The sequence below is a fragment of the Miscanthus floridulus genome, chromosome 9, assembly GCF_019320115.1.
Source record: "Miscanthus floridulus cultivar M001 chromosome 9, ASM1932011v1, whole genome shotgun sequence".
NCBI classification, from domain to species: domain Eukaryota; kingdom Viridiplantae; phylum Streptophyta; class Magnoliopsida; order Poales; family Poaceae; genus Miscanthus; species Miscanthus floridulus.
Genome location: NC_089588.1, coordinates 3,380,052 through 3,398,566, shown reverse-complemented (window position 1 = coordinate 3,398,566; position 18,515 = coordinate 3,380,052).

Sequence of the window (18,515 nt, the reverse complement as noted above, 5' to 3'; positions counted from 1 at the left end):
TGAGGAAACAATGCCGACTAGCTGGAAAGTTCAGTGTGTCGTTAAATCTAATCTTGCAATGGCGAAACAATGAAGGCTCCATATATAGGTCAGAACGCATAAGAAATTTCAGATGAGATACCCTAATAAATAAATCTTGCATACGTGAGAACAAGATTTATTAGGGTCTCTCTCTCTCTCTCTCTCTCTCTCTCTCTCTCTCTCTCTCTCTCTCTCTCTCTCTCTCTCTCTCTCTCTCTCTCTCTCTCTCTCTCTCTCTCTCTCCTTCACTTTCCACGATCGCAGTAAAAGAAAGGAGAAAGTTTCCGACGGATCGGAAGAGGAAACACCGAAGCGGCGAGAGAGACCGGGGTTTGGGAAGACAGATCGTGCTCACCACGCGATGGTTCGTCGGCGGCCACTCGCCGCAAGATTTGTTCTGTTGGAGAGTTGGAGCGGAAGCTAGGGGGGCAGGGTTTTATGCACACGAGGAGGCCTCTGCCATGAACCCAAATAGGAAAAGATTAAGATTTTACCATTATTGAACTTGGACTTTTCCGTTTTATCTTGCGATTGGGATTCGTCAGATTATTAAATAGTATGCACATGTCAAATTTTTTCCCTCTTATTTTCTCTTATTGTTGACCATGCTCGGCACAACTTCTTCATCGCCTTCACGAACTGTTTAAAGCTATTTTGTGCCAAATGGTTCATTGGCAAACAATTTAGCTACTGAAAATCTACTCTCACATAGAATTAGGGTGGAAGATTCGATATACGTATATGTTTTAGCATTAATATGGATATCCATATCCGATTTAATATGGATGCTAAATGGATATATTGTAACTCGTTTTTTTTTGTTTTTCTCTATCCAATACTAGATCCATATTCGAAAAAATATGAAATATCTGACTTTATTTGTATCCATGAAGAACAAAGTAACATCTGAAACTTATATTTAACTAATTAACAATGTAAATGATAATTATTTTAATACAAATTGTTTAAAGTATTTAAAAGTTATCTCTATGACTAATTAGGCCAATCATAAAGGTTAATTTTTTTTGCGAATTACACAAGTACAGACGCAGACGTTCAACACGCATGCACACTCACCTCAAGGAACACACGTACGTAAACCCTACTCTTATGAGCACCTCCGAATGAGTGTGCCAGCACACACGCACACTCACCCCTAGGAACACACTACACAAACCCTACTCCTATAAACATCTCCGAAAGAGTGTGCCAGCACATCTCGAGATTGACGAAGTCACCACAGACGTCTCGTTGTCGACGGGAACGTCACCTACCACTGAAAGCACAACGCCGTTAAATCCTAGAATATATCCAGAAAAATGCGAGCACCCGTGCCAAGTCGAAGACTTGAACCCGGGTGAGCATGTTCCACCACAAGGAACCTAACCAACTGAGCTAGGCTCTAGTTTAAAACTTATATTTATCATACTTTAAAAATATTAAAACTCACATTTATGCTAATTTTAATATCATAATTAATAATATATAAATGTTAAGTTTAATTAATTTTAATATGACTATTTATAATAGTTTAAATACTTTATTTAGTTTATTTATATATTTATGAATATTTTAATTTAAATTTCTTTATAGATAGATATTCATGTGTATCAAAATATTTGTCTATATTTGAATGATTTTTTTTTATATATTTAACATATAAATACATTTATATATATATATATATATATATATATATATATATATATATATATATATATATATATATATATATATATATATATATATGGAGAGTATATTCAGTAGTCAGCTACAAAATAAGTTATTCTGTAGCCACCTCCATTTACGATAATTTTATATACTAGTTTACGATAATGTCTATACATATTTACGATAGTTGGGTTACTATAACACATAGATATATTTACCATAACGTTATAGTAAACCACTTAGTAAGGTATTACTATAATCTCGTAAATTAACATAGTAATTATCGTAACTCAAAGTGGCTACAGAATAAATTATTTTATAGCCAGCTACAGGGTAGTAGTTCTATACAGGGTAGTAGTTATATATATATATATATGTTATGTACACTATCTTTAAAATCAAGTAGATATCCAAATGTGAATCCAAACTCAAGACACCCACTTCTCATTCGTATCCGATAATATCTGTATCCCTATTCAGATTCAAATTCAAATTAAAATATGTTAAATAGCTCTATCCGGATTCGATTCACCTGTGAAGCCGAGGTGGCCGGCTCGTGGGCTCGTGGCCCACATCATATCTACCTGCAGAGGTCGTGGAGAACTCGCGTTGGGCTATTGGATCTTCGTCTAACGGCTGAAGGCCAACTTGTACTCCCTCCCTCAAGAAAAAAATATAATTCTAACATATTACTAAGTTAAAATATTTTGAGTTTTAACTATCTATATATGTAAATTATCAATATTTATGATATTAAATAAGTGTCATTAGATTTGTTATGGAATATATTTTCATAGTACTAGTATAATGCCCATGTTAACGCCACGGCTTTATCTTGAGGATCCACATAAAAACAACCAATGATTTTTTTTTTCATAGTTCAACTTTTACACAATTGTATTTAAGCATGTTTACAATCCGAGAAACACTTTTGCATAAGAAGACATAGTAAAGTTATTTCTCATATTAACCATCTAAGTTACATTCTGCCTAAGTCCTTAATCATGACTCGGAGATCTTCAGGGAAGCTGTCAAAATATTCATTTGCACGGCTCTTCAAAATATCCGCCAAGAATTCCATCCTCAGTGAAGTTGATAGCTGTACATGGTAGATAATAAGCTAAATTATTAATTTCCTCGTCGTAACAGCTCCTGACACATGTCATTCATAAATCGTACCCATCAGTAAAACTCGCAAAGAGCAAGCAATAGCAGCGGCGATCCTGGTGCTACAGGCCGGGCATCCAGCAGGCGCCCGCCTCCACCATAAATCAAGTAGTGTAGTCCTAAAAATTATGGACCAGTCTAAAAATCATTTTTTAGTAGTGTTTAATGATTAGATTAGTATTAGCAATTGTTTATAGCTAAACTCTAAGACATGAAAGTCATCAGGGATAAGAAAACTCACATAACCATGAGAGATGACAACTATGAAAAGACATTAGGAATTGAGCCCTCCAACTTATTGTGTGATAAATCCCTGAAAATATATCAGAATTCAGAAACACAAATTTATCTTCACTGACTAAAATTCACTGCAGAATTAACATGACTGAAAACATGTAGTTACAAATACTCGAGTGCTTTGAGTTTGGCAAAGTAAAATGATACATCTCCGTTCAACCCGCTGAATGAAAGGTGTTTGTGTAAACATCCAAAAGTTCAGATGTCATAATTCAGACGAAAGTGCTGTTTATACTGAAAGCATACCTGCGATGTTGGTGATATCGCTTAGCGCATCGCGTGTATCTCCGGGGGCATAGACATTACGAAGTACCAGCGAGGATCTTCAGCTGGCAGTAGCGGCGGGCAGCAGGGTTTCCTCCAAGATAAGATAACTAGGTACAGATTTAAGTGAATATTTGGTTTGGCACATAACTAATTTGACATTATGTGTCAAATACAAATTTAACAGACTCGTAAATTGGCATACCTTGCATCAAAATTAAGCCAGAAACATATGTTATCTGTGTTAGCTATAAGCTGTGCTAGTAACTGAATCTGTAACCAGAGTACCAGACAGAGCACATGACTGGAACTTCAAAACATGAAAGTCAAGGAGGACCACTAAGGGGGTATGGCCCCCGGTATCCACTAGACAAGACATGGACCGCACCATCAGAGGTGGCCCAGCCCACAAGATCAAGGCGTGCACGGCGTCGCTCGACGTGCACCGCAAGCTATTGTATAGTACCAAATAGGCTACTTTCCTTGTAACCCTACCCCTCCAGAGTATATAAGGAGAGGCAGGGGTGCCCTAGTGGACACGATCCATAGATCTCAATGCAATACATCAGAACACATGATGTAGGTATTACGTCATACTGACGGCCGAATCTGTCTAAATCTTATGTCTTGGTGCTTGTATTACCATCTCGCTCCTGATCTCGCTCACCTCTACGACAAATCTACCATCGTGGGATACCCCTCGGTGGACTGCCAAACATCTTTTGTTGACAGTTGGCGCGCCAGGTAGGGGTGTGCACTTGATCCATGGTGAGCCAGATGGCAGACCTCGATTCCACCATACGGCGGCAACTCGGCGACGGAATCAATCTACTACGACTCCACTCTCCCGCTAGAGCCGCTAAGCGAGCTGCCCGGACTACTTACTCCGACCACCTACCACGTCGCAATGATGATCACCGCGAAGAACGACGCCGTGACAACCGCGACCGCCGCCATGACGATAGATCAGAAAGCTTGAGCGCCGGGCAACTTCGTCAACGCCGACCAGATAACGCCATACGCCGCTGACTAGACTTTCTGTCTATAGCTAAGTCACGCTTTAATATTTTCCTAAATATTCTCCAATCTCCATATATCGTCATAATATTTCTCCGAGCTGTTTTCTCCATGTTTGCTCTCCAAACGATTTTCTAAACCCCCAAACAGTAATGTTGACGCTCGGATGTCCCTAGAGACGGCCCTGTCTCCGGCTCCTCCCTACATGTGCTACAGACTCCGCGCTCTACGTTATGGGTGGTCGGCTGCGGTTTCTTGGTGACGCCTGTTCCTCCTACACATGCACGGGCTCCGCGCTCGACGTTATGGACTATGGGCTAGCTAGGGCTAGAGACTCAGCTACACACTAACTAGTCGGGCGGTTTATATTAAATATAAATGCATCTTCGCTCCAACTGACCGTCGAGCTACATACGTTATTTTTTTTCTCCGAAGTTCATATATTTTTACATCATGTACTACCCGTTCTACATGTTTGTATTGCAGGATCATCGTCCAGGTGATCGGACCACCTGGTGCTCAGACTTCTCCACCGATCAACTGGTCAAACCGCTTGGTTCATGGACTTCGTCGCCGACCAGTTGATCAGACTGTTCGCCGATCGCTTCTACTCAATGCTCACTTTGCCACCGACCAGTTGACCAGATTATTCATCGCTCGTGTTTCATCGCCAGCTACGCCGGTTACTCCTCGGCGCTCGGATTCTTCATGCTCGAGGACTAAGTGGGCACACTTCACCGCACGGACGTCGCTAGCTACGCCGGTGCTCGGACCTCGCCAGCTTCACCAGGAACTCCTCGCTGCTCGGACATCGCCACCTACGTCGAGGGTTCCTCGGTGCTCGGACATCGCCGCCTACGCCGGAGACTCCTCGGTGCTCGGACATCGCCGCCTACGCTGGGGACTCCTCGCTACTCGAACATCGCCGCCTATGTCGGGGACTCCTCGCTGCTCAGACGTCTCCAGCTACGCTGAGAACTCCTCATTGCTTGGACGTCGCAACTGCGTCGAGGACTCCTCGGTTGAAAGGGTTGAGATGACGACTAGAGGGGGGGTGAATAGTCTTTTCTAAAACTCAATCGCGTCGGCTAACCGAAACAAGTGCGAAATTATAACTAGCGGTCTAGCCAAGATTACACCCCTCTATCTATATTCACTAGCACCTTTCAAAGATACTAATTAAGCAACAAAGGTGCCGGGCTAGCTAGAGCTCTCCTAACCAATTCTAGAAGCAAGGTCACACAAACCTATGCCACTAGTACTTTAAGCGACAAGGGAGCTCCTACACGTGCTAGTAAGCAAAAGCATAAAGCCAACTAAGCTCACTAGCAATGCTCAATAACAAGGCAACCAATGCCAAATTAGAGAGCGCAATTACTTAGCTACACAAACTAAGCAATGTGACTAACAAGGTTACACAAACCAAATTAGCCACGCAAGGGAGCTACTACTTGCTACACAAGCAAGAAGGTAACTAGTAAGCTACACAAGCTAACTAATTATAAGAGCAACTATACAAGCACAATGTATATGAAAGTAATTACAAGCTTGTGTAACGAGGATGCAAACCACCGGGAAGAACAAGGTTGACACGATGATTTTTCTCCTGAGGTTCACAAGTTTGCCAACACGCTAGTCCCCGTTGTGTCGACCGCTCACTTGGTGGTTCGGCGGCTAATTGGCATCACCCGCCAAGCCCGCACGTCGAGCGCCGCAAGAACCTACCCCTTGAGTGAGGGTAGCTCAATGACACGCTTTACTAAAGTTGCTCTTTGCGACTCCCGCAGGGCGAGCACAATACCCCTCACAAGCTCTTCTCCGGAGCGCCGCACAAGCTTCTTGCGGGCTTCGACGGAGACTACCACCAAGCCGTCTAGGAGGTGGCAACCTCCAAGAGTAACAAGCACCACCGGCTTGCAACTCGATCACCTAGTGCCACTCGATGCAACCTCACGATGCAATCACGCTAGAATCGCTCACTCACATAATCGGATGATCACTATCAAGTATGTGTGAGATGGAGGGCTCCTAAGCACTCTCAAGCATGGACACAAAGTCCCCCAAGGTGCTCAGCACCAGCCATGGCCGAAGGCCACTTCTATTTATAGCCCCAAGGGCTAAACTAGCCGTTACCCCTTCACTGGGCAACTGTCGGGTCGACCGGACGCTCCGGTCGTGTTGACCGGACGCTGGACCTCAGCGTCCGGTCGCCCGATGACAGCCATGTGTCACCTGCGTTCAACGGCATTCTTCTGATCTCAACGGTCATCTTCAGACCGGATGCAGCAGCTTCAACTGACCGGACGCTGGACCCTCAGCATCCGGTCGTTTATAGTAAGGTACCGACCCCGACCGGACGCGTTCAGTTGGACGTGATCGGACGCAGCCCCAGCGTCCGGTCACTCTCCGGTGACACTGCTTCGTCCGACAACAGGACCGAACACTGCCTCCAATGTCCGGTCACTTTTAGAGCCAGCGTCCGATCGACTGACCGACGCTGCACGCTGACTACCACCACTGACCAGACCCTGAGCCTCAGCGTCCGGTCACTGCGTGACCAGAGTCCGGTCCACTCTGTGGGACCTTTCTCATTTCCGTTTCTTCACCGAGTTGATCCACATCAACTCCAACTTCATCTCCTTTGTAAATGTGCCAACACCACCAAGTGTACACCACCATGTGTATGTGTGTTAGCTTTTCACAATCATTTCCCAAAGGGTTAGCCACTCAACTTGTCACGCTACTCAATCCTAGCGACGATGCAAAGTTAGATCACTCGAGTGGCACATAGATGACCGATATGCAAACAAGTTTGCTCCTCTTGATAGTACGGCCATCTATCCTAAACCCGGTCATCAACTTCTCTACACACCTATGATCGGTGAAATGAAATGCCTTAGGTTATACCTTTGCCTTGCGCATTCCATTCCATCTCCTCCAATGTTGATGCAACACATGCACCAACATGATCAACAATGATATGATCCACTTTATATCATCACATGATCATATTGGTTCATCGATCTTGACTTTACTTGCTCTTCACCGTTGCCATCGTCCATCGACGCCAAGTCTTGCTCAAGCTTCACCGCCACGCGGTCCATCACTCCAAAGCCTTCGACTTGCCCTTCACGCTTGCAACCGGTCCATCAAGCCAAGTCTTGTCTTGATCTTCTCCACCTTGATCACATGACTCAATGTCATGTCTCATGTGCAATGAGCTCCTGAAAGGTCCTAATATGGCTAGAGGTGGGGTGAATAGCCTATTTAAAAATCTACAAATCAACTAGAGCAATTTGATTAGTATGACAAATAGCGTAATGCAAACTTGCTCTAGCTCTACAAGGGTTGCAAGCCACCTATCCAACGATTCTAGTTGCAATGATTAATTAGGCACCCAAACTTGCTACTCTAAAGAGCTCAACTAGATGAATGTAAATAGTAAAGCAAGCTCTCAATTATAATTACACTAAAGAGCTTGTATCAACTAGTTTGCAAGAATGTAAATAAGTAAGTAGGGTGATTATACCGCCGTGTAGGGGATGAACCAATCACAAGATGATGATTAAGCCAATCACCGGGAGAATGCAAATGACAAGAGACAATCGATTTTTCTCCCGAGGTTCACGTGCTTGCCAACACGATAGTCCCCGTTGTGTCGACCAACACTCGGTGGTTTGGCAGCTAAGAGGTGTTTCACAAACCTCGTCCACACGATTGGACACCGCAAGAACCGACCCACAAGTGAGGTAACTCAATGACACGGACAATTTACTAGAGTTACCTTTCGGCACTCCACCGGGGAAGGTACAACTCCCCTTACAATCACCGAAGGCGGCCACGAACAATCAACAACTTGTGCCGATCCTCCACCGCTGCTCCAACCATCTAGGTGGTGGCAACCACCAAGAGAAACAAGCGAAATCCACAGCGCAACACGAATACCAAGTGCCTCTAGATGCAATCACTCAAGCAATGCACTTGGATTCTCTCCTAATCTCACAATGATGATGGATCAATGATGGAGATGAGTGGGAGGGCTTTGGCTAAGCTCATAAGGTTGCTATGTCAATGAAAATGTGCAAGAGTTGTGGCTTGAGCCGGCCATGGGGCTATATATAGAGCCCCCATCAAATAGAGCCGTTATACCCCTTCACTGGGCAAAACGCGCTCTGACCGGATGCTCCGATCATATTGACCGGACCCTGGACTCAGAGTCTGGTCCACTGATTCATGCCACATGTCACCAGCTTCAAACGCTATTCGTCAGATTTCAACAGCTACGTAGTTGACCGGACGCTCTAGCTAAACTGACCGGACGCTGATGCCCTAGCGTCCAGTCGTTTCCAGTAAGCTCCCCGAGGCGTATTTCTTCGACCAGACGCGTCCTGTCCACCTTGACTGGACATAGACCAGTGTCCAGTGCAATACCCTAGGTACTATGCCGACCGACCAGTTCGACCGGATGTAAGCTGCCAGCGTCTGGTGCTTTCAGACCCAGCGTCCGGTCAGTTGACCAACGCCAGCGTCTTCGCGACCAACTCATTTTCACTTCTAACTTCTTCACCCTTGCTCCAATGTGCCAACCACCAAGTGTATTACCTTGTGCACATGTGTTAGCATATTTTCACAAACATTTTCAAGGGTGTTCATACTTCACTAGATCCTAAATGCATATGCAATGAATTAGAGCATGTAGTGGCACTTTGATAACCGCATTTCGATACGAGTTTCACTCCTCTTAATAGTATGGCTATCTATCCTAAATGTGATCACACTCACTAAGCGTCTTGATCACTAAAACAAAATGGCTCCTACTTTTTATACCTTTGCCTTGAGCCTTTTGTTTTTCTCTTTCTTCTTTTCCAAGTTTAAGCATTTGACCATCACCATGCCATCACCATGCCTTGAGCCTTTTGCTTCATCACTTGGAGTAGTGCTACCTATCTCATAATCATCTTGATAAACTAGGTTAGCATTTAGGGTTTCATCAATTAACCAAAACCAAACTAGAGCTTTCAATCTCCCCCTTTTTGGTAATTGATGACAACCCTTATACAAAGATATAAATTAAAGTTCATTTGAATCCATGTTGCTTGCCCAAGCATATTTACAATGTGTAAAGAATATGGACAAGTTTCATGAACTCCAAATGGTAGCAATTGCTCCCCCTACATATGTGCTAAGAGTTTGGATTGTAGCTTTGCACCTATGATTAGATAGGAAATATAGGAGTCAATTTCTACCAAATGATGCTAAGGTATAAGAGATGGACCTTTGAAGCATGATACCAATCGGAGTGCACCAATATACCATCCTTAGCACCATTAGTAACTAGACATATACAAAAAACTAGAATACCCCGTGAGATCAACATTACATGCAAGGGTCTAGTTTCTATAGAAAGAACATAAGTCTAGTTACTTAGCCTATGCATGCTAGTTTTTCATTTCAACATTCAAACCTACAACTAGCATACACCACACAAGCATGGATATTTGAAATTAAAATTTATGCCATGCAAGCAAACATATGTAATGCTCATTCAAATGCACCATACAAGTTTATGAGCTTGCTCCCCCTATTTGTATGCTCACCCCTATTTGTATGCTCAAAATTTTAATTGATCCCCTTCTTTTGTCATATATTATATTATCTCTCCTCCTTTGTTTCACTATCTTTATACACTATTTCTCCCCCTTTGTCATCAATGACCACAAAGGCTTAAAGTATAGATAGGGTAGGATTATTAATGTCAATAATTTACACAAAAGGTGGCCTCAAATTATGGATATGTTGGGGTGAAATCATGCGAAATGAGGATCATTTTCCCAATTTGGTTCAATCTAGATTACTTGCTTAAGATATTTAACTCGGTTTGATCCAAGGACAAGCTTCTTCACACCTCTAAATAAGGGTTATCTTGTACCATGTTGAGTTAAACACTCATAGCTCATTTTCTAAATCAAACACTAGGTTTACAAGCCCACAAACATGTCATATGCTACCACTAGACCATTTCAAACATACAAGCAATAGTGGTACCATACAAGCATCAAATTCATTTGATTTTCATGAATGAGCCTAGGACATGATAGGAATGACTAGATGCACTAAACAAGTCCTTAGCAATGGATGAATGACATGTCAATCAACTTTACCTTGCTTGGCTCGAAGGAGAGGCATGTCATATAGTGGGGGTGCATCAACTCATATTGGAGAAGTCAAGTATGTTCAATTCATTCCTTAGCTTGCAAAACCTCTTCTCATCAAGTGGCTTGGTGAATATGTCGGCAAGTTGATCTTCGGTGCCCACACTCTCTATGCAAATGTCCCCTTTTTGTTGGTGATCTCTTATGAAGTGATGATGGATATCTATATGCTTTGTTCTTGAGTGTTGAACCGGGTTGTTGGTGAGCTTTACAACACTTTCATTGTCACATAGCAATGGCACTTGCTTGAACTTGATTCCAAAGTCACTCAAGGTAGCCTTCATCCAAAGTAATTGAGCACAACAACTACCGGCCGAAATGTACTCCGCTTCGGCGGTTGAAAGTGCTACACTATTTTGCTTCTTAGATGACCAAGACACAAGTGATCTTCCCAATAGCTGACATGTGCCTGATGTGCTCTTTCTCTCAACTTTGCATCCCGCATAATCGGAGTCCGAATATCCAATCAACTCAAATCTTGCTCCTTTGGGATACGATAATCCAACATGTTGTGTATGCTTCAAGTACCTCAATATTCTCTTAGTTGCCTTCAATTGACTTTCTCTTGGCGAGGCTTGAAATCTAGCACACATGCATACACTAAACATCACATCCGGCCTTGATGCGGTCACATAGAGTAGACTTCCAATCATGGACCGATACATCTTTTGATCCACTATGTTGCCACTTGCATCACTATCCAAGCTTCCACTTGTCCCCATTGGTGTACTAATAGATTTACTCTCATCCATTTCAAACTTCTTGAGCATGTCCTTGATATACTTTCCTTGACTCACAAATGTGCTATTTTTCATTTGCTTGATTTGAAGACCAAGGAAGTAACTAAGCTCTCCAATCATTGACATCTCAAACTCACTTGCCATCATTTTGCCAAACTCCTCACAAAATTCTTGATTTGTTGATCCAAAGATGATGTCATCAACATAGATTTGCATCACAAACAAGTCATTTCCAAGCTTCTTGGTGAAGAGAGTGGTGTCAACCTTTCCCATCTTGAATCCCTTGGAGAGTAGGAAATCCCTCAATCTCTCATACCATGCTCTAGGTGCTTGTTTCAATCCATACAAAGTCTTTCTCAACTTGTAGACATAGTTGTGTTTCTTCTCATCTTTAAAACCGGAAGGTTGCTCAACATACACAAGCTCATTGATGTACCCATTGTGAAATGCACTTTTCACATCCATTTGGTACAACTTGATGTTGTGGGCACAAGCATAAGCTAACAAGATCCTAATTGCTTCCAATCTTGCAACCGGGGCATATGTTTCTCCAAAGTCAAGACCTTCAATTTGAGTGTAACCTTGAGCCACTAATCTTGCTTTGTTTCTTATTACTATCCCATCTTGATCTTGCTTGTTCCGAAAGACCTACTTAGTTCCAATCACATTATGATCCTTAGGCCTCTCAACTAAATCCCATACTTGGTTTCTTGTGAAGTTGTTTAGCTCTTCATGCATAGCATTTATCCAATCAACATCTCTCAAAGCTTCATCTATCTTCTTAGGTTCAATGGATGACACAAATGAGAAATGCTCACAAAATGAGGCCAATCTTGATCTTGTTTGCACACCTCTTGAAATATCACCAATGATAGTGTCCAATGGATGATCTCTTGCAACATTGGTTGGTTGAAGCACTTGCATTTGATTGCTAACATTTGATTGATCATTTGGTTGAGATGATGAACTAGCCATTTGTTGATCTTGTACATTGCCATTACTAGTGCTTGCTTGGATTTGATCATGAGAACCACTAGCTTGCACATTTGAGTTAGAGAGCACTTGATTCTTGTCATCTTCAACATCAATCACCTCTCTAGGCCTTAACTCACCAATGTCCATGTTCTTCATTGCATTGACCAATTGAGTGCCTCTTACATCATCTAGATTCTCATCTTCCTCTTGGGAACCATTTGTTTCATCAAACTCCACATCATGAACCTCCTCAAGAGTGCCACTAGCCAAATTCCAAACTCTATAAGCCTTGCTAGTAGTGGAGTAACCAAGCAAGAAACCTTCATCACATTTCTTTTCAAACTTGCTCAATCTAGTGCCTTTCTTCAATATATAGCATTTACAACCAAAGACCCGAAAGTATGCTATGTTGGGCTTTCTTCCATTCAATAACTCATAAGGTGTCTTCTCCATCATGGGATGACAATAGAGTCGGTTGCTATAGTAGCAAGCCGTGTTGATTGCTTCAGCCCAAAATGAATGACTCATATTGTACTCACTCAACATTGATCTTGCCATATCAATCAAGGTTCTATTTTTTCTTTCAACTAGCCCATTAGATTGAGGAGTATACTTGGCCGAGAATTGATGTCTAATTCCAAATTCATCACATAACTCATCAACTCTAGTGTTCTTGAACTCACTACCATTGTCACTTCTAACTTTCTTGATGGTTGTTTCAAACTCATTGTGAATGCCCTTGACAAATGATTTGAATATTGCAAACACATCACTCTTGTCACCAAGAAAGAATACCCATGTGTATCTAGTGAAATCATCCACAATCACAAATCCATATTTGTTTCCACCAATGCTAGTGTATGTGGTTGGTCCAAACAAGTCCATATGCATCAACTCAAATGCCTTGGATGTGCTCATCATGCTCTTTTTAGGATGTGTATTACCAACTTGCTTTCCGGCTTGACATGCACTACATAACTTATCCTTCTCAAATGTGACATCTTTCAAGCCTCTAACTAAGTCATGATTAATCAATTTGTTTAATTGTTTCATTCCAACATGACCAAGCCTTCTATGCCATAACCAACCCATGCTAGACTTAGTGATCAAACATGTTGACAATTGAGCTTCTCTAGCATTGAAATCAACTAAGTATAGATTCTCATATCTAAATCCTTTGAATATCAAGTTAGAGCCATCTACACTTATGATCTCTACATCATTCACACCAAATATGCACTTGAAACCAAGATCACACAATTGAGCTACCGACAATAGGTTGAAGTTCAAGCTCTCTACTAGTAGCACATTGGAAATGCTCAAATCATTGGATATTACAATCTTACCAAGCCCTTTGACCTTGCCTTTGCCATTGTCACCAAATGTGATACTATCAATCCCATTGCTCTTGCTTTCATTGATTGAATTGAACATTCTTGAATCACCGGTCATGTGTTGTGTGCACCCACTATCAAGCACCCAATGCCTTCCTCCGGCTTTATAATTTACCTACAAAAGAAGATCAATTCTTTTTAGGTACCCAAACTTGCTTGGGTCCTTGTAGGTTAGTCACCAAGATCTTTGGTACCCAAATGGCCTTCTTCTTTGGGCCCACAATTGGTGTACCAATGAACTTAGCCTTCACACCATTGGCACCCTTATAAAGCATGTAACAAGAATCAAATTTGATTGAGGATACATTCGGTAGCTTGTTCTTGTTAGTCTTGCAATTTTGCTCTATATGTCCAACTTGATCTATTGCAAAACCGACCATTGCCCTTCACAAAGCTAGCTTTGGGAGTGACAAAGGCCGCCTTGCCTTTCTTGGGGGTATAGCCTAATCCCTCTTTGTTGAGAGAAAATCTTTGGCTACCCAAGCACTTTAGCAAGTGGGCTTCTCCACCATAGGCATTGCCTAAGGCATGAGTGAGCTCATTTACCTCCTTCTTGAGGTTCTCATTTTCCACCATTAGTGATGTATCATTCATAGGTGGAGAAGTGGTAGTGCTATAAGAAGAGTTAGTGGGAGCAACTATAGTGGGCATAAAAGGGTCATCAATAATATCACATGTTAGTCCCACATCACATGTAATTATCACTTGCTTCTTCTTGGCCTCCTCCTTCTTGACTTGCTCAATGAGAGAGGAGTGAGCTTTTTCAAGCTTAGAGTGAGTTTTGCCAAGCTTCTCATGGGCTTCCATTAGCCTCTCATTAGTGGCATTTAGCTCATCAAAGGATTGCTCAAGAGATTTTAATTTCTTGCGCAATTCTTTGCACTCCTTTCTCTTCATCTCATTGCAAGCGTGCACTTGCTCACACATGTCCAAGAGCTCCTCCTTGGAGTACTCCTCCTCCTCCTCATCATCATCATTATCATTCCTACAAGAGTCACTTTCACATTCATCATCATCACTCTCATCGTATTTTACCTTGGTAGGCTTTGCCATGAAGCATGTTGATGGAGTGCCGAAGATGGAGGGCTTGTTGTTGATGGCGATGCTTGCTAGTGCTCTCTTGATAGACTTCTTGCCATCATCACTAGAGTTATCACTATCCGATGAGCCATCACTATCCCAAGTGACTACATAGCCTCCACCCTTCTTCTTCTTTTGGAAGGTCATTCTCTTTTCCTTCTTCTCCTTCTTTTCTTTCTTATCCTCCTTGTGCTTCTTCTTCTTATCCTCATCATTGTCACTATTGTATGGACAATTTGCTACTACATGATCAGGGCTCTTGCAATTGTAGCATCTTCTCACATACTCTTTCTTCTTGGTGTGATCTCTTCTCTTTCTTGCACCATAGCCCTTCGTCTTCATGAACTTGCCCATCTTGCGCACAAAGAGAGCCATAGCCTCATCATCAATATCACTTAGATCTTCATCATCACTTGATTCTTTCTTGGACTTGCCCTTGTTTTTGTATGATGATGAACTAGCCTTGAATGCTATGCTTTTCTTCTTCTTATCCTCTTCTTCCTTCTTGTCCTCCTTGTCATCCCTCTCCCTTTCCACATGGTATGTCTCTTGTATCATGACATCACCTAGTACTTGGTTGGGGATAATGTCCTTTAATCCTCCTCTTATGATGAGCAATCTTAACATCTCAAGTCTTGAAGGTAAGCACATCAAGAATCGATGGGAGACATTATCATCCTTGATCTTCTCTCCCAATACCTTCAAGTCGTTGACAATGACTTGCAATCGATGGAACATTTCCGGAATGCTCTCATCTTCCTTCATCTTGAAGCTTGTCAATTTATCCTTGAGGATATACAACTTGGCACTCTTCACCGCCGGTGTGCCCTCATATGTTTCCTCCAATCTCTTCCACACCTCATTTGCTCTATCACAATCCTTGATTTGCTCAAACACCTTGGAATCAATGGCATTGTATATGGTGTTGAGAGCCATTGTATTGCATTGCTTGTTGATCTTATCTTGATTGGTTGGATCATCGAGATCAATGATAGCATAGTCATTCTCGGTCACTTCCCATACTTGATCATTGATTGAACCAAGATACATCCTCATCTTTCTCTTCCAATAACCATAGCATGTGCCATCAAAGAACGGTGGTTTGCCCCCCACATGGTTGAACACAACTTGAGCCATAATTTGACACCGAGGTTGTTAAGCCTTTAATCAAACCGTGACCATGGCTCCGATACCACTTGAAAGGTCCTAATATGGCTAGAGGGGGGGGGGGTGAATAGCCTATTTAAAAATCTACAAATCAACTAGAGCAATTTGATTAGTATGACAAATAGCGTAATGCAAACTTGCTCTAGCTCTACAAGGGTTGCAAGCCACCTATCCAACGATTCTAGTTGCAATGATTAATTAGGCACCCAAACTTGCTACTCTAAAGAGCTCAACTAGATGAATGTAAATAGTAAAGCAAGCTCTCAATTCTAATTACACTAAAGAGCTTGTATCAACTAGTTTGCAAGAATGTAAATAAGTGAGTAGGGTGATTATACCGCCGTGTAGGGGATGAACCAATCACAAGATGACGATTAAGCCAATCATCGGGAGAATGCAAATGACAAGAGACAATCGATTTTTCTCCTGAGGTTCACGTGCTTGCCAACACGCTAGTCCCCGTTGTGTCGACCAACACTCGGTGGTTCGGCGGCTAAGAGGTGTTTCACAAACCTCGTCCACATGATTGGACACCGCAAGAACCAACCCACAAGTGAGGTAACTCAATGACACAAGCAATTTACTAGAGTTACCTTTTGGCACTCCACCGGGGAAGGTACAACTCCCCTTACAATCATCGAAGGCGACCACGAACAATCACCAACTTGTGCCGATCCTCCACCGCTGCTCCAACCGTCTAGGTGGTGGCAACCACCAAGAGAAACAAGCGAAATCCACAGCGCAACACGAATACCAAGTGCCTCTAGATGCAATCACTCAAGCAATGCACTTGGATTCTCTCCCAATCTCACAATGATGATGGATCAATGATGGATATGAGTGGGAGGGCTTTGGCTAAGCTCACAAGGTTGCTATGTCAATGAAAATGTGCAAGAGTTGTGGCTTGAGCCGGCCATGGGGCTATATATAGAGCCCCCATCAAATAGAGCCATTATACCCCTTCACTGGGCAAAACGCGCTCTGACCGGACGCTCCGATCATATTGACCGGACCCTGGACTCAGCGTCTGGTCCACTGATTCATGCCACGTGTCACCAGCTTCAAACGCTATTCGTCAGATTTCAACGGCTACGTAGTTGACCGGATGCTCCGGCTAAACTGACCGGACGCTGATGCCCCAGCGTCCGGTCGTTTCCAGTAAGCTCGCCGAGGCGTATTTCTTCGACCGGACGCGTCCTGTCCACCTTGAACGGACATAGACCAGCGTCCGGTGCAATACCCTAGGTACTGTGCCGATCGACCAGTTCGACCGGACGCAAGCTGCCAGCGTCCGGTGCTTTCAGACCCAGCGTCCGGTCAGTTGACCAACGCCAGCATCTTCGCGACCAACTCGTTTTCACTTCTAACTTCTTCACCCTTGCTCCAATGTGCCAACCACCAAGTGTATTACCTTGTGCACATGTGTTAGCGTATTTTCACAAACATTTTCAAGGGTGTTCATACTTCACTAGATCCTAAATGCATATGCAATGAATTAGAGCATCTAGTGGCACTTTGATAACCGCATTTCGATATGAGTTTCACTCCTCTTAATAGTACGGCTATCTATCCTAAATGTGATCACACTCACTAAGCGTCTTGATCACTAAAACAAAATGGCTCCTACTTTTTATACCTTTGCCTTGAGCCTTTTGTTTTCTCTTTCTTCTTTTCCAAGTTTAAGCATTTGACCATCACCATGCCATCACCATTGTCATGATCTTCACCATTCCTTCATCACTTGGAGTGGTGCTACCTATCTCATAATCATCTTGATAAACTAGGTTAGCACTTAGGGTTTCATCAATTAAACAAAACCAAACTAGAGCTTTTAGCTCCTTCATCATCACATGTGTGAGCTTTGCAACATCTCCAAGCCATTTTCACCTTCATGGCATATGTTGCTCACACACATGTACCTGTAGACTAATCACCTGTGTATCTCACATAAATACAATTAGTCCACCTAGGTTGTCACTCAATTACTAAAACCAAACAAGGACCTTTCAATCTCCCCCTTTTTGGTAATTGATGACAACTCTACAAAGATATAGAAATTAAGCTCTTTTGGATTCATGTTGCTTGCCCAAGCAATTTTACCATGTGTAAATGATTTTGGACAAGTACCACAAACCCGAAATGGTAGTATTAGCTCCCCCTACATATGTGCTAGAGTGTTTGATTTGAAGATCACACATATGATAGATTAAAAAAGTGGGAGAGTAATTACTACCGAATGATGCTAAGGTGTATAGAATAAACCTTTGAAGCGTGTACCAATCAGTGTTGCATCTTTAAGTTCATCCTTAGCACCATGGTTAGCTAGATGTCACTTGGAAATAAAATCACTAGATACCTCGTGAGATCAACATTAAAAGCAAGGTACTAGGATTATTTATAAAGCATACCAAGTGTCTAGCTATCATCCTATGCATGCCAGTTATCAAATCATCATTCAAGTTTTACAACTAGCATACACCACACAAGCATGCATATTGAATTTGAAAGTT